Source organism: Triticum urartu, chromosome 4A (genome assembly GCF_056163025.1).
Source record: "Triticum urartu cultivar PI428250 chromosome 4A, HENAU_Tu73, whole genome shotgun sequence".
Lineage (NCBI taxonomy): Eukaryota > Viridiplantae > Streptophyta > Magnoliopsida > Poales > Poaceae > Triticum > Triticum urartu.
This window is the reverse complement of record NC_141876.1, coordinates 590,447,864-590,468,700: the sequence shown is the minus strand read 5'-3', so window position 1 is coordinate 590,468,700 and position 20,837 is coordinate 590,447,864. Positions and strand designations below refer to the sequence as shown.

The 20,837-nt window shown below is 39.5% G+C and overlaps 1 pseudogene; it reads left to right on the top strand.

Moving 5' to 3' along the window:
• The first annotated feature begins 1,261 nt into the window (after positions 1–1,261).
• LOC147976934 (uncharacterized) lies at positions 1,262–2,117 on the top strand (annotated as a pseudogene).
• Positions 2,118–20,837: the final 18,720 nt, after the last annotated feature.

Below are 20,837 nucleotides of genomic sequence, written 5' to 3'. Positions count from 1 at the left end.
CCAGGTTTGTTTCCTCGCGTGATTGGGGAGAGAGTAGAGAGAGAGAGGGGTTAGGTGAGACAAGTAGAGGCTTTTTGTTGCTCACCGAAACTTGGGTTTCAATTCTTGATTAGCAATTTAGCAAATATAATTGAAACTTGGGTTTCAATTCTTGGCTGCTGTCCCTGGAGCAGTGGTGGCGGCGGTGCCTAGTGTTCTAGGGTTTAGAGAGGGGTTCTTTCCTGACACTAGGGTTATGTCGTGAATGCTCCTCCTTTCATCCGAATGATGTTGATTGTGCCAGTTCTTCTTAAAGGTCTAAATGTTTGTATCCTCATGAGGAGCTACCCTATGTGTGAATTTGATCCACTAGCTTCTTTGTTGATGCATATAAAGATATGACCAAGAAGCCCTCACTATTATGTGGTTTCATGGAAAAATCAATGCTTGATTCGATACTCTTTCAGGTTGAAGAGAGTGTCTGTATGTGGTGATGCTCAAATTGTCAAGTTGTTATGGTGCGCATTTGAATATATGCTAACACCCGTTTCGAAAAAATGCTAACTGATCTGTCTCATGTCTCTGTTTTCTTGAATGAGAAAACCGACTTTGTGTTAATTAGGATAGGTTGATGCTATCTTTTGTCTGTGTGTGCGATTGTTCTTCCTTTGTATTACCTCTTAGTCTGGTGCTGATATTTTGTAGTAGAAAATGTAGGCTACATTTTCACCCACTTGTGAATTCTATATTAGGCTATGTTTGGGTTATTAGGCTCTGTTTGGGTTACATTATCTCTATTAGGTTATTGTCTGAACTGAACTACAATTTAGTTGTTATTTTGCTTGCCATGTGAACCTCATGTGTATTCTCTATGATGTGTATATTATTCAAACCTGATGTGTGTATTGAAAAATTTATATTTATTTTTTGGATCGTTAATCCTCTAATCATATTGCTTTAGGGAAATGATGCCACCACCACCACCACCATGCCGACGGTGCAAGTCAAGGTGCACCAGCAACCTTGCAACTGGCACGCTGTTCAACATCTACTACCAGTCAAGTTTTCTTCATGCGGCGGTAATAAATTATATGAAACTAGTAACCACTATTTTGTTTTTAGTGTTACCGGCATTAATGCCTCGTGTATATATCATTTTGCCTTTTGCACACAGATCGTCCCATGCAATGTGAGGTCAGAATTCAACAAGCTGACCGGAGACTCTATGACCTTTGAGGCTCCTGGGGACCCCTACGCTATGGAGGTCGAGAAAGGACGAAATATGACGCAGGTGGGAGGAGATGGATGGGTCCGTTTCATCGCCCACATGCGTATCACCGGTGGTGAGTTGATCAGCTTCTCCTTCAGAGCAGAAAGACCCAAGTTGGCCGTGATTTATGTCAACAAAGCAGAAGATGAATAAGATGATGAGGATGATGACGACCCACTTGGTGAAGCCATCATTGCTCAAAGAATGAGGTTGAGCGAGGAGGAGGTGTGCAACCTATGGGACATCATTCCACCACGTGCTGACTTCGTCGGGGTGCCATTCGTGACCCGCCTGACAAGTACCATGGTTGATTGGCATATCATGTATTTTTGCATTTACTATAGTAATTTGATGATATGCTTTATTGTTATACTTAGTGTAGAGTCCGATGATATATATGCTTAGTGAATCTTATATGCTGAGTAAATCTGATGATCTATATGCTTAGTGAATCCGATGATATATATGCTTAGTGAATATTATATGCTTAGTGAATCCAATGATATATATGCTTTATTGTTATACTTAGTGTAGAAATGTAGTACTGTCTTTTGATAGTGTAGAATGTGTGAGGCTACTTATTAATTGATATGTTTTTCATATTCAGAAATTGCCAAAGAGCCTATCTGAGAGTTTTGGTATCAAGCCTAATGAAGAAGGCTCTGCTGGAATACGCCTTACCGCGAGGGGTTCCATCGCCACTTGTGCGTACGGTGTGGACACGGACGGTCGCACACACTTCAACTCGGTTGGGTGTAAGAGCTTCCTCGTCGGCAAGAATCTTCATGTTGGACTGGCAATCCTAATTACTATTAGGAACACCCACCGCCCAGGCTTGAGGATGATGGTCGTCATCGATATCATCTAGAACTACATATGCTTGTGAGATCTATCCATGCGTGCGTGTGGATGCTGAACCATATATATGCTAGTATGACTACCTAGTAGACTTATCAACTATGATCTATCCATGCATTGTTGACTACTATATATGAGTTTGTGAGATTGTGTGGTTATATTAAATCTGGTATTTGTCGTTAATGCTTGTGAGATGGTTCTGCGAACTTAGTTTATTTGCACTGGACTTGTCTTGATTTCCATGAATATTGCCTCTGACTCTTTTTTTATTTTAAATTTCTATTTACCTAGTTGTAGCGCGGGGAGAAAATAGGGCGCTACTACTATGTGATCATAGTAATAGCATTGGTAGAGAAAGAGGCGCTACTACTAAGTATTTTAGCTACAACGCTTGTTTAGAAACGTGCTACTGCTGCTACTGCTATGTAAAAAACCAGCGCCACTAGTAAGGTTTTCTCTAGTAGTGTCCCCTTGTGCCGAATCAATAAATTTGGGTTGAATGCTCTACCCTCGAAAACTGTTGCGATCCCCTATACTTGTGGGTTATCAAGACTATTTTCTGGCGCCGTTGCCGGGGAGCATAGCTCTATTCTTTGAGTCACTTGGGATGTATATCTTTTTATCACTATGAAGAACTTGAAAGATCAAAGAACAAGGATTTTTCCCTCAACTACGAGGGGAGGTAAGGAACTGCCATCTAGCTCTGCACTTGATTCACCTTCTGTTTTGAGTAAACTTGCGACACCTACACATGCTATTAATTCTGTTATGTCGCATGTTATTGATGGTGCCACTTCTGCTATGCATGATACTTATGATGAAACTACTTCTATGCCTGATACTACTGTGCCACTAGGTGAATTTCTCGATGAACAACTTGCTAGGGCTAGAGAGAATGAAATTATTGAAAATGATAATATTGATGAAAGTGATGATGAAGATTCTCCCCCTAGATATGAATTGCCTGTTGTTCCTGAGGGTTATGTTACGGAAGAAGAAACTGCTAGAGACTTCTTAGCTTGCAATGATAGATCTGATCTTAAGAAGTTATTAGCTAAGCTTAAAGAAAAGTCTTTGAATGCTAGAATGAAGTATGACCCTGCTTTCGCTACTTCAACTATCTTTGTTACTGATAAGGATTATGATTTCTCCGTCGATCCTGAGATAATTACTTTGGTTGAATCTGATCCTTTTTATGGCTATGAATCTGAAACTGTTGTGGCACATCTTACTAAATTAAATGATATAGCCACCCTATTCACTAATGATGAGAAAACTCGCTATTATTATATCCTTAAGTTATTTCCGTTCTCATTAAATGGTGATGCTAAAACATGGTTTAATTCTCTTGATCCTGGTTGTGTGCGTAGTCCACAGGATATGATTTATTACTTCTCTGCTAAATATTTCCCTGCTCATAAGAAACAAGCTGCTTTAAGGGATATATATATATATATATAATTTTGTGCAAATTGAAGAAGAGAGTCTCCCACAAGCTTGGGGGAGGCTTCTCCAATTACTTAATGCTTTGCCTGATCATCCTCTTAATAAAAATGAAATACTTGATATCTTTTATAATGGACTAACCGATGCTTCTAGAGATTACCTGGATAGTTGTGCTGGTTGTGTTTTCAGGGAAATAACTGTTGATCAAGCTGAATTTCTATTGAATAATATGTTGACTAATGAAAATAATTGGACACTTCCCTAACCAAATCCTAAGCCAACTCCGAAGAAAAGGGGTATTCTATTTCTCAGTCCTGAAGATATGCAAAAGGCAAAGAAATCTATGAAATAAAAAGGTATTAAAGCTGAAGATGTTAAGAATTTACCACCTATTGAAGACATACATGGTCTTAATTTGCCGCCTGTTGAAGAAATACATGGTCTTGATAACCCGACACAGGTAGTAAAGGTAAATTCTCTCTATAGATATGATAAAGCTGAAATCCCTCCTACTAAGTTTGCTAGCAATGCTTAGATGAGTTTGATAATTTTATGGTTAAACAGGAAGACTTCAATGCTTATGTTGGTAGACAATTGAAACATAATGCTTATATGATTGAACACTTGAGTGATTATATGGCTAGTGTTAAAGGTGAACTTAAACTTATTAGTAAACATGCTTGTATTTACCAGTCAAGTAGAACAAGTACTTAAGGCTCAAAATGATTTGCTCAATGAATTAAATAATAAGAATGATAATGATGTTAGAGTTATGACTAGATGTGGTAAAATGACTCAGGAACCTTTGTATCCTGAGGGCCATCCTAAGAGAATTGAGCAAGATTCTCAGAGAATTAATATTGATGCACCTAGTCCTTCTAAAAGGAAGAAAAAGAAAAATGATAGGACTTTGCATGCTTCTAGTGAACCTGTTGTTGACACACCTGAGAATCCCAATGATATTTCTATTTCTGATGGTAGACACAATCTGGTAATGAACATGAACCTAGTGATAATGTTAATGATGACGTTCATGTTGATGCTCAACCTAGCAATGATAATGATGTAGAGATTGAACCTGTTGTTGATCTTGATAACCCACAATCAAAGAATCAATGTTATGATAAGAGAGACTTTGTTGCTAGGAAGCACGGTAAAGAAAGGGAGCCATGGGTTCAGAAACCCATGCGCTTTCCTCCTAAACCATCCAAGAGAAAGGATGATGAGGATTTTGAGCGCTTTGCTGAAATAATTAGACCTATTTTTTTGCGTATGCGTTTGACTGATATGCTTAAAATGAATCCTTATGCTAAATACATGAAAGATATTGTTACTAATAAAAGAAAGATACCGGAAGCTGAAATTTCCACCATGCTTGCTAATTACACTTTTAAGGGTGGAATACCAAAGAAACTTGGAGATCCAGGAGTACCAGCTATACCATGCTCCATTAAAAGAAACTATGTTAGAACTGCTTTATGTGATCTTGGAGCCGGTGTTAGTGTTATGCCTCTCACTTTATATCGTAGACTTGATTTGAATAAGTTGACACCTACTGAAATATCTTTGCAAATGGCTGATAAATCAACTGCTATACCTGTCGGTATTTGCAAGGATGTGCCTGTTGTGGTTGCAAACGTCACTATTTTAACGGACTTTGTTATTCTTGATATTCCCAAGGATGATAGTATGTCTATTATTCTTGGAAGACCCTTTTTGAATACTGCAGGGGCTGTTATTGATTGCAACAAAGGCAATGTCACTTTTCATGTCAATGGTAAGGAGCATACGGTACACTTTCCGAGGAAACAACCTCAAGTCCACAATATCAATTCTATTGAAAAAATTCCAACTATGACTATTGGAGGTTTTGAATTTCCTCTTCCTACTGTCAAGAAGAAATATGATATTCTTATTGTTGGGGACATGCACATCCCCGTTGAGGTAACCTAGTGTTATTCGAAATTTCTCCGGTTCCATGTTATTCGGAATGAGTTTGTTAACAGGACTTGATCAACCTTGTTAGTGGATTCCTTTTGATGAGCATGAGATGGATGAAGTTAGAAAAAACAATTCTTTGTACCCTCCATTTACTTTCTGTTATTTATATTAAATAAAGCAAAATAAGTATTTTCCGTCTGTTTTCTGAATTATCCATGCAATAAAAATACCCCGAAAATAAAAGTTCTCCAAATGCCCTGAAAATTTAATATGATTTTTTTCTGGAATATTTGAGAATATCTGGCACTGAGAACACATCAGGGGGAGCAAGCACCTGGCCACGAGGGTCCAGGGCGCGCCCACCCCCTGGGCGCGCCCCCTGCCTTGTGGGCCCATGGTGGCTCCCCTCCACTTATTCCAGCCACCACACACTCCTTCCTCCCAATAAATCACCATCCAGCTCAAGCACGATTTGTAGCTCATCTTGCTGCCATTTTCGATCTCCTAGCTCAAAGCTCCATTCACAAAACTGCTTTGGGGGATTGTTCTTTGGTATGTGACTCCTCCAATGGTCCAATTAGTTTTTGTTCTAGTGCTTTATTTATTGCAATTTTTTGCTGCTTAGGTGACCCTATTCTTGAGCTTGCATGTCAAATTTATGTGGTCAAAAGTAGTTTTAATGCATGATATGGCCTCTAGGCACTTGTAGGAGTAGTTGCTATCAATTTTGTTGAGTTTGGTTCACTTCTATTTGAAGTTACTAAAAATTTCAGAAATTTTTCAGAGGAAGAAATATGTTTAGGAAAATGTACCAAGGTGGCTCTTCAAGGAAGCAAGGACCCAGGCCCGCATTACGCGATGCGGACGATGAACCACCGAGGGACGCTCAAGTGCGGCCTTGTGAATGGCCGTCAGAGGACTTCATGGTCCAAGCAGGAATCAAGGAGGAATTTGAAGCATATGTGCGTAATGCGGATCTTGAAAGCTTCATGGCAGATAAGTGCCGTCAGTACCACTACCTCACTGATTCCTTTGTGAGAAGGTTTGAATTTTCATCATCACACAATTCTCAAACTGTCCTGTTTGATCTTTATGATAAATCTTATACCATGGACTTAGAAGATTTTAACACTGCTTGTAAACTCCCACAGTGGGGTAATGTTAGTGAACCTCACAAATCTGAATATAGAGACATTCTTGCTAGTATAACTGTGGGGAAATCTAGGGAAATCACGCAAGTTACCATAGGGAGCATTCATTTTCCTGCTATACATTATTTTACTCTCTTTATAGGTAGATGCATAAATGGTAAGGATGAGGCATGTCACATGTGTGTGCCAGATCTTAGTGTTCTCAAGAGTGCTGTATTAGGAGATAGACAATATAACTTGGGGGTCATAGTTGCACGCAGGTTGCATAATAACAAAATTAATGGAGATTTCTTTGGTGGAAATTACGCAACCCGTTTAGCTGATTTTCATGAGATACCCATACGTGGAGATGATATCGAGTTGCCTCCTGCTTATTTAGATTATAATGCCATGGTTCGTCATCAGTTTGTTGAGAGGAAGAATCAGTTCCTCTAGTATCGACTAATCTTTTACAGACGACGCACCTATCATGTCGCTCTCCCTGCTCTTTCCTTCTTTGACTTTCAGGCAAAAGGGAGATATGTCATAACCAGGGAGGAGACGACCAAGTACGAGAGGAGGACGGAGGCATCTCGCCTCCAAGCTGCAGCTGGTCAGGCAATAGCTGATGCATCTCAGTACGACCCCAGCTTTAACTTCGGATATCCACCAGGCCATCCATGGCCATAGACCAACTTAGGCCAAAAGCCTAAGCTTGGGGGAGTACGTATTTATCACCGACATTATATTCTTGCTCACATACTCATGCTAGTTGTCGGTGCTCATACTTTTTCATTGTATCATCCATGCTAGTTTATTTTCTTTTTAAGCTTTCCTCTTGTGTGTTTGAAAAACCTTAAAAAAAATTAGTTGTAGCTTTTAGCTAGTTTACTTTCCATGCCTGTAGTAGCAGTAATTAAAAGAAAACCCAAAATGATTTCCCGTTCTTCTTTTGCTTGTTGGGAGCTTTCCCATGTAAATAGTTTTGTTTCTTTTCTTTGGGGGCCGAGAGGACAAGACCATAATGAAAATGTTGAGTGGCTCTCATATGCATGATTATTGATCTAACAAAGAGCCCGTATTACCCTGTCTTCTCTCTTGAATTGAATGCTTGCAGATTCCAACTTAGTGCAATGCACGTTCACTATTATTATTTTCCACACTATTCAGTCGTGCAAGTGAAAGGCAATAATGATGATTATATAATGAACTGATTGAGATGAGAAAAGCCGGTATGAACTCGACCTCTCTTGTTTTTGTAAATATGATTAGTCCATCGTTCCTGATTCAGCCTATTATGAAAGAAACATGTTTGCAATGACAATTAGATATTATAGTTACTTATGCCATGCTTAATTAGCTAGGAGTTTATAATGGTTTACCTTGCGTGCCAATGATACGTCTCCAACGTATCTATAATTTTTGATTGTTGCATGCTATTATATTATGTGTTTTGGATGTTTATGGGCTTTATTATACATTTTTATATTATTTTTGGGACTAACCTATTGACCCAGAGCCCAGTGCCAGTTTATGTTTTTCCTTGTTTTAGAGTATCGCAGAAAAGGAAAATCAAACGGAGTCCAATTGACCTGAAACTTCACGGAACTTATTTTTGGAAGGAAAGCAACCCGGGAGACTTGGAGTCCACGTAAGGGAAGCAACGAGAAAGCCACGAGGCAGGGGGCGCGCCCACCCCCAGGGTGTGCCCTTCACCCTCGTGGGCCCCTCGTGGCTCCCCTGACGCACTTCATCCTCCTATATATACCCATATACCCTAAAACGATCGGGGCGCACAATAGATCGGGAGTTCCGCCGCCAGAAACCTCCGTAGCCACCGAAAACCAATCTAGACCCGTTCCGGCACCCTGCCGGAGGGGACAATCCCTCTCTGGTGGACATCTTCATCATCCCGGTGCTCTCCACGACGAGGAGGGAGTAGTTCTCCCTCAGGGCTGAGGGTATGTACCAGTAGCTATGTGTTTGATCTCTCTCTCTCTCTCATGTTCTTGAGGTGGTATGATCTTGATGTATCGCGAGCTTTGCTATTATAGTTGGATCTTATGATGTTTTCTCCCCCCTCTACTCTCTTGGAATGGATTGAGTTTCCCCTTTGAAGTTATCTTATCGGATTGAGTCTTTAAAGATTTGAGAACACTTGATGTATGTCTTGCCGTGCGTATCTGTGGTGACAATGGGATATCACGTGATTCACTTGATGTATGTTTTGGTGATCAACTTGCGGGTTCCGCCCATGAACCCATGCATAGCGGTTGGCACACATTTTCGTCTTGACTCTCCGGTAGAAACTTTGGGGCACTCTTTGAGGTTCTATGCGTTGATTGAATAGATGAATCTGAGATTGTGTGATGCATATCGTATAATCATACCCACGGATACTTGAGGTGACATTGGAGTATCTAGGTGACATTAGGGTTTTGGTTGATTTTTGTCTTAAGGTGTTATTCTAGTACGAACTCTAGGGTTGTTTGTGACACTTATAGGAATAGCCCAACGAATTGATTGGAAAGAATAACTTTGAGGTGGTTTCGTACCCTACCATAATCTCTTCGTTTGTTCTCCGCTATTAGTGACTTTGGAGTGACTCTTTGTTGCATGTTGAGGAATAGTTATGTGATCCAATTATGTTATCATTGTTGAGGGAACTTGCACTAGTGAAAGTATGAACCCTAGGCCTTGTTTCCTAGCATTGCAATACCGTTTACGCTCACTTTTATCATTAGTTACCTTGCTGTTTTTATATTCTCAGATTACAAAAACCTTTATCTACCATCCATATACCACTTGTATCACCATCTCTTCGCCGAACTAGTGCACCTATACAATTTACCATTGTATTGGGTGTGTTGGGGACACAAGAGACTCTTTGTTATTTGGTTGCAGGGTTGCTTGAGAGAGACCATCTTCATCCTACGCTTCCTACGGATTGATAAACCTTAGGTCATCCACTCGAGGGAAATTTGCTACTGTCCTACAAACCTCTGCACTTGGAGGCCCAACAACGTCTACAAGAAGAAGGTTGTGTAGTAGACATCAAGCTCTTTTCTGGCGCCGTTGCCGGGGAGGTGAGTGCTTGAAGGTATATCTTTAGATCTTGCAATCGAATCTTTTTTTTCTTGTTTTAGCACTAGTTTAGTTTATAAAAGAAAAATATAAAAAAATATGGAATTGAGTTTGCCTCATACGCTTCATCTTTTTAATATCTTTCGTGAGTATGATGGAAAGGAAAATTGTGCCCAAGTGCTAGAAGAAGAATGCATTAGAATGTTTGGCACTAAATATTTGAATGATGAGCATGATTGCAATGTTGTTAGTATGAATTCCTTGAATATCCATGATGCTAATGATATGCAAAGCCACAAGCTTGGGGAAGCTATGTTTGATGAAGATGATATTTTTTGTCCCCCAAGTTCTGATGAGAAAATTTATTATGATGAAATCATGCCTCCTATTTATGATGATTATATTGATGAAAGTGGATTTTGAGAGGTCATGACTTTATTTTGTGATGAATCCACTATCCCAGAAGAGGTTCCAATTGATTATGAGAACAAAGTTGCTATCTATGATGATTATTGTGATGACTTGTATGCTATAAAGAATAATGATATCCATGAAACTTGTCATCATGATTGTAACCTTCAATTGGATTATGCCTCACATGATAGTTATTTCGTTGAGTTTGCTCCCACTATTATTCATGAGAAGAATTTTGCTTATGTGGAGAGTAATAAAATTTCTATGCTTGTAGATCATGAAAAGAATGCTTTCGGTGCTGGGTATATTGTTGAATTAATTCATGATGATATTGAAAATTATTATGAGGGAGGAACATATGCTTGTAGGAATTGCAATAATATCAAGTTTCCCCTCTATGTGCTTAAAATTTTGGAGTTATGCTTGTTTTACCTTCCTATGCAAGTTGATCCTTGTTCCCACAAGTTGTTTGCTCACAAAATCCCTATGCATAGGAAGTGGGTTAGACTTAAATGTGCTAGTCATATTCTTCATGATGCTCTCTTTATGTTTCAATTCGTATCTTTTATGTGAGCATCATTGAAATCATCATGCCTAGCTAGGGGCATTAAACGATAGCGCTTGTTGGGAGGCAACCCAATTTTATTTTTGTTCCTTGATTTTTGTTCCTGTTTAGTAATAAATAATTCATCTAGCATCTTTTTAGATGTGTTTTTATGTTTTAATTAGTGTTTGTGCCAAGTAGAACCATTGGGAAGACTTGGGGAAAGTCTTGTTGATCTTACTGTAAAAACAGGAACTTTAGCGCTCACGAGAATTGCTGCCTTTTTTTATTGGAGAGTGCTATTTAGTTAATTATTTTTGAAGATGATTAATAGATAAATTCCTCACGTCCAGAAATTTATTTTATAATTTTTGGGGTTCCAGAAGTTTGCATTAGTTACAGATTACTACAGACTGTTCTGTTTTTGACAGATTCTGTTTTTCGTGTGTTGTTTGCTTATTTTGATGAATCTATGGCTAGTAAAAGAGTTTATAAATCATAGTGAAATTGGAATGCAGTAGGTTTAACACCAATATAAATAAAGAATGAGTTCATTATAGAAACTTGAAGTGGTTTTTTGTTTTCTTTCGCTAATGGAGCTTACGAGTTTTCTGTTAAGTTTTGTGTTGTGAAGTTTTCAAGTTTTGGGTAAAGATTCGATGGACTATGGAATAAGGAGCGGACAGAGCCTAATCTTGGGCATGCCCAAGGCACCTCAAGTTAATATTCAAGGGCAACCAAAAGCCTAAGCTTGGGGATGCCCCGGGAGGCACCCCCTCTTTCGTCTTCGTTCATCGGTAACTTTACTTGGAGCTATATTTTTATTCACCACATGATATGTGTTTTGCTTGGAGCGTCATTTTATTTTATTTAGTTTTGCTTGCTGTTTGAATAAAATACCAAGATCTGAAATTCTTAAATGTTAGAGAGTCTTCACATAGTTGCATAATTATTCGACTACTCATTGATCTTCACTTATATCTCTCGGAGTAGTTTGTCATTTGCTCTAGTGCTTCACTTATATCTTTTAGAGCACGGTGGTGGTTTATTTTATAGAAATAGATGAACTCTCATGCTTCACTTATAATATTTTGAGAGTTTTTAGAACATCATGGTAGTTTGCTTTGGCTATGAATTTAGTTCTAATATGATGGGCATCCAAGAGGGATATAATAAAAACTTTCATATAAAGTGCATTGAATACTATGAGAAGTTTGATACTTGATAATTGTTTTGAGATATGAGGATGGTAATATTAGACTCATGCTAGTGAGTAGTTGTGAATTTGAGAGATACTTGTGTTAAAGTCTGTGATTCCCATAGCATGCACGTATGGTGAACCGTTATGTGATGAAGTCGGAGCATGATTTATTTATTGACTATCTTCCTTATGAGTGGCGGTCGGGGACGAGTGATGGTCTTTTCCTACCAATCTATCCCCCTAGGAGCATGCACGTAGTACTTTGTTTCGATAACTCATAGATTTTTGCAATAAGTATGTGAGTTCTTTATGACTAATGTTGGTCCATGGATTATACGCACTCTCACCCTTCCACCATTGCTAGCCTCTCTAGTACCGCACAACTTTCGCCGGTACCATAAACCCACCATATACCTTCCTCAAAACAGCCACCATACCTACCTATCATGGCATTTCCATAGCCATTCCGAGATATATTGCCATCCAACTTTCCACCGTTCCGTTTATTATGACACGCTTCATCATTGTCATATTGCTTTGCATGATCATGTAGTTGACATCGTATTTGTGGCAAAGCCACCCTTCATAATTCTTCCATACATGTCACTCATGAGTCATTGCACATCCTGGTACACCGCCGGAGGCATTCATATAGAGTCATATTTTGTTCTAAGTATCGAGTTGTAATTCTTGAGTTGTAAGTAAATAAAAGTGTGATCATCATCATTATTAGAGCATTGTCCCAGTGAGGAAAGGATGATGGAGACTATGATTCCCCCATAAGTCGGGATGAAAATCCGGACGAAAAAAGGGAGAAAAAAGGCCAAAAAAAAGAGAAAAGGCCCAAATAAAAAAAATGAGAGAAAAAGAGAGAAGGGGCAATGCTACTATCCTTTTACCACACTTGTGATTCAAAGTAGCACCATGATCTTCATGATAGAGAGTCTCCTATGTTGTCACTTTCATATACTAGTGGGAATCTTTCATTATATAACTTGGCTTGTATATTCCAATGATGGGCTTCCTCAAAATGCCCTAGGTCTTCGTGAGCAAGCGAGTTGGATGCACACCCACTAGTTTCTTTTGTTGAGCTTTCATACACTTATAGCTCTAGTGCATCCGTTGCATGGCAATCCCTACTCACTCATATTGATATCTATTGATGGGCATCTCCATAGCCCATTGATACGCCTAGTTGATGTGAGACTATCTTCTCCTTTTTGTCTTCTCCACAACCACCATTCTATTCCACCTATAGTGCTATGTCCATGGCTCACGCTCATGTATTGCATGAAGATTGAAAAAGTTTGAGAACATCAAAAGTATGAAACAATTGCTTGGCTTGTCATCGGGGTTGTGCATGATTTAAATATTTTGTGTGGTGAAGATAGAGCATAGCCAGACTATATGATTTTCTAGGGATAGCTTTCTTTGGCCATGTTATTTTGAGAAGACATGGTTACTTTGTTAGTATGCTTGAAGTATTATTATTTTTATGTCAATATTAAACTTTTGTCTTGAATCTTATGGATCTTAATATTCTTGCCACAATAAAGAGAACTACATGGATAAATATGTTAGGTAGCATTCCACATCAAAAATTCTGTTTTTATCATTTACCTACTCGAGAAAGAGCAAGAATTAAGCTTGGGGATGCTGATACGTCTCCAACGTATCTATAATTTTTGATTGTTCCATGCTATTATATTATGTGTTTTGGATGTCTATGGGCTTTATTATACACTTTTATATTATTTTGGGACTAACCTATTGACCCAGAGCCCAGTGCCAGTTTTTTTCCTTGTTTTAGAGTATCGCAGAAAAGGAAAATCAAACGGAGTCCAATGGACCTGAAACTTCACGAAACTTATTTTTGGAAGGGGACACGATGTTTTACCCAGGTTCGGGCCCTCTTGATGGAGGTAAAACCCTACGTCCTGGTTGATTAATATTGATGATATGGGTAGTACAAGAGTAGATCTACCACGAGATCGAGGAGGCTAAACCCTAGAAGCTAGCCTATGGTATGATTGTTGTGTGTCCTACGGACTAAAACCCTCCGGTTTATATAGACACCGGAGAGGGCTAGGGTTACACAGAGTCGGTTACAATGGTAGGAGATCTACATATCCGTATCGCCAAGCTTGCCTTCCACGCCAAGGAAAGTCCCTTTCGGACACGGGACGAAGTCTTCAATCTTGTATCTTCATAGTCCAGGAGTCCGGCCAAAGGTATAGTCCGGCTATCCGGACACCCCCTAATCCAGGACTCCCTCACTTGTCACTAGGGCCCGAGTGCCATGGTTTCAGATTTGAACCTATTATGTTTTCATGAATATATGTGAGTTCTGGATCCTATCTTGCAAGCCAATAGTCACCTACTATGTGTTATGATCCGGCAACCCCGAAGTGACAATAGTCGGGACCACTCCCGGTGATGATCGTAGTTTGAGGAGTTCATGTATTCACTATGTGTTAATGCTTTGGTCTGGTACTCTATTAAAAGGAGGCCTTAATATCCCTTAGTTTCCAATAGGACACCGCTACCACGGGAGGGTAGGACAAAAGATGTCATGCAAGTTCTTTTCCATAAGCACGTATGGCTATATTCAGAATACATGCCTACATTACAATGATGAATTAGATCTAGTTCTGTGTCACCCTATGTTATAACTGTTGCATGAATAATCGCATCCGGCATAATTCTCCATCACCGATCCAATGCCTACGAGCTTTCCATATATTGTTCTTCGCTTATTTACTTTTCCGTTGCTACTGTTATAATCACTACAAAACCCAAAAATATTGCTTTTGCTACCGTTACCACTATTATCATATTACTTTGCTACTAAATACCTTGCTGCAGATATTAAGTTTCCAGGTGTGGTTGAATTGACAAACTCAGCTACTAATACTTGAGAATATTCTTTGGCTCCCACTACTAGGAAAATGGTTATAGGTAGAAGTTTACCAGTAGCGCCTGTTTTTGACCCCACGCTACTGGTATTTACCAGTAGCGCTGGGTAGAAAACATGCTACTACTATTAAATAACAGCAGCGTTTGTTAGCTTGGGCCGCGCTGCTGTTACATGGGCCGCAGGGCAAAAACGGTAGCCCACTTACCTGTAGCGTTTGTTTCGAAAGGGCGCTACAGTTGGTGGGCTTAGCAGTAGCGCGGGCCTCTACCCAGCGCTACTACTAGGGGAAAAGAAAACCTGCCCGAGCACCCCCCCCCCCCGCGCACCCCCTCACTCTCACAATCGATCCCCTCCGACAACGCCGCTGCGGTTATGGTTCCTCCCCGGCCGCCTCACCCCTGTCGACGGCGCCGTACGCCGCCACCACGCGCGGTCGCCTCTCGCCTCCTCCGACGCTCCAGCCTCGTAAGTCCCCCTCGATCTCCTCCTCCTTGCGCGCCTCACCACTAGCTAGGCTCCAATCGATTCATCGCGGCGGCTTGCCATGTTTTGGGATTTCGCGTGGGGGAAAGGGATTTAGGGATTGCACGGTGACTCCGCGCTTCGGTGCAACGTGTTCCAGGTTTGTTTCCTCGCGTGATTGGGGAGAGAGTAGAGAGAGAGAGGGGTTAGGTGAGACAAGTAGAGGCTTTTTGTTGCTCACCGAAACTTGGGTTTCAATTCTTGATTAGCAATTTAGCAAATATAATTGAAACTTGGGTTTCAATTATTGGCTGCTGTCCCTGGAGCAGTGGCGGCGGCGGTGCCTAGTGTTCTAGGGTTTAGAGAGGGGTTCTTTCCTGACACTAGGGTTATGTCGTGAATGCTCCTCCTTTCATCTGAATGATGTTGATTGTGCCAGTTCTTCTTAAAGGCCTAAATGTTTGTATCCTCGTGATGAGCTACCCTATGTGTGAATTTGATCCACTAGCTTCTTTGTTGATGCATATGAAGATATGACCAAGAAGCCCTCACTGTTATGTGGTTTCATCGAAAAATCAATGCTTGATTCGATACTCTTTCAGGTTGAAGAGAGTGTCTGTATGTGGTGATGCTCAAATTGTCAAGTTGTTATGGTGCGCATTTGAATATATGCTAACACCCATTTCGAAAAAATGCTAACTGATCTGTCTCATGTCTCTGTTTTCTTGAATGAGAAAACCGACTTTGTGTTAATTAGGACAGGTTGATGCTATCTTTTGTCTGTGTGTGCGATTGTTCTTCCTTTGTATTACCTCTTAGTCTGGTGCTTATATTTTGTAGTAGAAAATGTAGGCTACATTTTCACCCACTTGTGAATTCTATATTAGGCTATGTTTGGGTTATTAGGCTCTGTTTGGGTTACATTATCTCTATTAGGTTATTGTCTGAACTGAACTACAATTTAGTTGTTATTTTGCTTGCCATGTGAACCTCATGTGTATTCTCTATGATGTGTATATTATTCAAAACCTGATGTGTGTATTGAAAAATTTATATTTATTTTTTGGATCATTAATCCTCTAATCATATTGCTTTAGGGAAATGATGCCACCACCACCACCACCATGCCGACGGTGCAAGTCAAGGTGCACCAGCAACCTTGCAACTGGCACCCTGTTCAGCATCTACTACCAGTCAAGTTTTCTTCATGCGGCGGTAATAAATTATATGAAACTAGTAACCACTATTTTGTTTTTAGTGTTACCGGCATTAATGCCTCGTGTATATATCATTTTGCCTTTTGCACACAGATCGTCCCATGCAATGTGAGGTCAGAATTCAACAAGCTGACCGGAGACTCTGTGACCTTTGAGGCTCCTGGGGACCCCTACGCTATGGAGGTCGAGAAAGGACGAAATATGACGCAGGTGGGAGGAGATGGATGGGTCCGTTTCATCGCCCACATGCGTATCACCGGTGGTGAGTTGATCAGCTTCTCCTTCAGAGCAGAAAGACCCAAGTTGGCCGTGATTTATGTCAACAAAGCAGAAGATGAATAAGATGATGAGGATGATGACGACCCACTTGGTGAAGCCATCATTGCTCAAAGAATGAGGTTGAGCGAGGAGGAGGTGTGCAACCTATGGGACATCATTCCGCCACGTGCTGACTTCGTCGGGGTGCCATTTGTGACCCGCCTGACAAGTACCATGGTTGATTGGCATATCATGTATTTTTGCATTTACTGTAGTAATTTGATGATATGCTTTATTGTTATACTTAGTGTAGAGTCCGATGATATATATGCTTAGTGAATCTTATATGCTGAGTAAATCTGATGATCTATATGCTTAGTGAATCCGATGATATATATGCTTAGTGAATATTATATGCTTAGTGAATCCAATGATATATATGCTTTATTGTTATACTTAGTGTAGAAATGTAGTACTGTCTTTTGATAGTGTAGAATGTGTGAGGCTACTTATTAATTGATATGTTTTTCTTATTCAGAAATTGCCAAAGAGCCCATCTGAGAGTTTTGGTATCAAGCCTAATGAAGAAGGCTCTGCTGGAATACGCCTTACCACGAGGGGTTCCATTGCCACTTGTGCGTACGGTGTGGACACGGACGGTCGCACACACTTCAACTCGGTTGGGTGTAAGAGCTTCCTCGTCGGCAAGAATCTTCATGTTGGACTGGCAATCCTAATTACTATTAGGAACACCCACCGCCCAGGCTTGAGGATGATGGTCGTCATCGATATCATCTAGAACTACATATGCTTGTGAGATCTATCCATGCGTGCGTGTGGATGCTGAACCATATATATGCTAGTATGACTACCTAGTAGACTTGTCAACTATGATCTATCCATGCATTGTTGACTACTATATATGAGTTTGTGAGATTGTGTGGTTATATTAAATCTGGTATTTGTCGTTAATGCTTGTGAGATGGTTCTGTGAACTTAGTTTATTTGCACTGGACTTGTCTTGATTTCCATGAATATTGCCTCTGACTCTTTTTTTATTTTAAATTTCTATTTACCTAGTTGTAGCGCGGGGAGAAAATAGGGCGCTACTACTATGTGATCATAGTAATAGCATTGGTAGAGAAAGAGGCGCTACTACTAAGTATTTTAGCTACAACGCTTGTTTAGAAACGTGCTACTGCTGCTACTGCTATGTAAAAAACCAGCGCCACTAGTAAGGTTTTCTCTAGTAGTGTCCCCTTGTGCCGAATCAATAAATTTGGGTTGAATGCTCTACCCTCGAAAACTGTTGCGATCCCCTATACTTGTGGGTTATCAAGACTATTTTCTGGCGCCGTTGCCGGGGAGCATAGCTCTATTCTTTGAGTCACTTGGGATTTATATCTTTTTATCACTATGAAGAACTTGAAAGATCAAAGAACCAAGATTTTTCCCTCAAGTACGAGGGGAGGTAAGGAACTGCCATCTAGCTCTGCACTTGATTCACCTTCTGTTTTGAGTAAACTTGCGACACCTACACATGCTATTAATTCTGATATGTCGCATGTTATTGATGATGCCACTTCTGCTATGCATGATACTTATGATGAAACTACTTCTATGCCTGATACTACTATGCCACTAGGTGAATTTCTTGATGAACAACTTGCTAGGGCTAGAGAGAATGAAATTATTGAAAATGATAATATTGATGAAAGTGATGATGAAGATTCTCCCCCTAGATATGAATTGCCTGTTGTTCCTGAGGGTTATGTTATGGAAGAAGAAACTGCTAGAGACTTCTTATCTTGCAATGATAGATCTGATCTTAAGAAGTTATTAGCTAAGCTTAAAGAAAAGTCTTTGAATGCTAGAATGAAGTATGACCCTGCTTTCGCTACTTCAACTATCTTTGTTACTGATAATGATTATGATTTCTCCGTCGATCCTGAGATAATTACTTTGGTTGAATCTGATCCTTTTTATGGCTATGAATCTGAAACTGTTGTGGCACATCTTACTAAATTAAATGATATAGCCACCCTATTCACTAATGATGAGAAAACTCGCTATTATTATATCCTTAAGTTATTTCCGTTCTCATTAAAGGGTGATGCTAAAACATGGTTTAATTCTCTTGATCCTGGTTGTGTGCGTAGTCCCCAGGATATGATTTATTACTTCTCTGCTAAATATTTCCCTGCTCATAAGAAACAAGCTGCTTTAAGGGATATATATATATATATATAATTTTGTGCAAATTGAAGAAGAGAGTCTCCCACAAGCTTGGGGGAGGCTTCTCCAATTACTTAATGCTTTGCCTGATCATCCTCTTAAGAAAAATGAAATACTTGATATCTTTTATAGTGGACTAACCGATGCTTCTAGAGATTACCTGGATAGTTGTGCTGGTTGTGTTTTCAGGGAAATAACTGTTGATCAAGCTGAATTGCTATTGAATAATATGTTGACTAATGAAAATAATTGGACACTTCCCTAACCAAATCCTAAGCCAACTCCGAAGAAAAGGAGTATTCTATTTCTCAGTCCTGAAGATATGCAAAAGGCAAAGAAATCTATGAAATAAAAAGGTATTAAAGCTGAAGATGTTAAGAATTTACCACCTATTGAAGACATACATGGTCTTAATTTGCCGCCTGTTGAAGAAATACATGGTCTTGATAACCCGACACAGGTAGTAAAGGTAAATTCTCTCTATAGATATGATAAAGCTGAAATCCCTCCTACTAAGTTTGCTAGCAATGCTTAGATGAGTTTGATAATTTTATGGTTAAACAGGAAGACTTCAATGCTTATGTTGGTAGACAATTGAAACATAATGCTTATATGATTGAACACTTGAGTGATTATATGGCTAGTGTTAAAGGTGAACTTAAACTTATTAGTAAACATGCTTGTATTTACCACTCAAGTAGAACAAGTACTTAAGGCTCAAAATGATTTGCTCAATGAATTAAATAATAAGAATGATAATGCTGTTAGAGTTATGACTAGATGTGGTAAAATGACTCAGGAACCTTTGTATCCTGAGGGCCATCCTAAGAGAATTGAGCAAGATTCTCAGAGAATTAATATTGATGCACCTAGTCCTTCTAAAAGGAAGAAAAAGAAAAATGATAGGACTTTGCATGCTTCTAGTGAACCTGTTGTTGACACACCTGAGAATCCCAATGATATTTCTATTTCTGATGGTAGACACAATCTGGTAATGAACATGAACCTAGTGATAATGTTAATGATGACATTCATGTTGATGCTCAACCTAGCAATGATAATGATGTAGAGATTGAACCTGTTGTTGATCTTGATAACCCACAATCAAAGAATCAATGTTATGATAAGAGAGACTTTGTTGCTAGGAAGCACGGTAAAGAAAGGGAGCCATGGGTTCAGAAACCCATGCCCTTTCCTCCTAAACCATCCAAGAAAAAGGATGATGAGGATTTTGAGCGCTTTGCTGAAATAATTAGACCTATTTTTTGCGTATGCGTTTGACTGATATGCTTAAAATGAATCCTTATGCTAAATACATGAAAGATATTGTTACTAATAAAAGAAAGATACCGGAAGCTGAAATTTCCACCATGCTTGCTAATTACACTTTTAAGGGTGGAATACCAAAGAAACTTGGAGATCCAGGAGTACCAGCTATACCATGCTCCATTAAAAGAAACTATGTTAGAACTGCTTTATGTGATCTTGGAGCCGGTGTTAGTGTTATGCCTCTCACTTTATATCGTAGACTTGATTTGAATAAGTTGACACCTACTGAAATATCTTTGCAAATGGCTGATAAATCAACTGCTATACCTGTCGGTATTTGCGAGGATGTGCCTGTTGTGGTTGCAAACGTCACTATTTTAACGGACTTTGTTATTCTTGATATTCCCAAGGATGATAGTATGTCTATTATTCTTGGAAGACCCTTTTTGAATACTGCAGGGGCTGTTATTGATTGCAACAAAGGCAATGTCACTTTTCATGTCAATGGTAAGGAGCATACGGTACACTTTCCGAGGAAACAACCTCAAGTCCACAATATCAATTCTATTAAAAAAATTCCAACTATGACTATTGGAGGTTTTGAATTTCCTC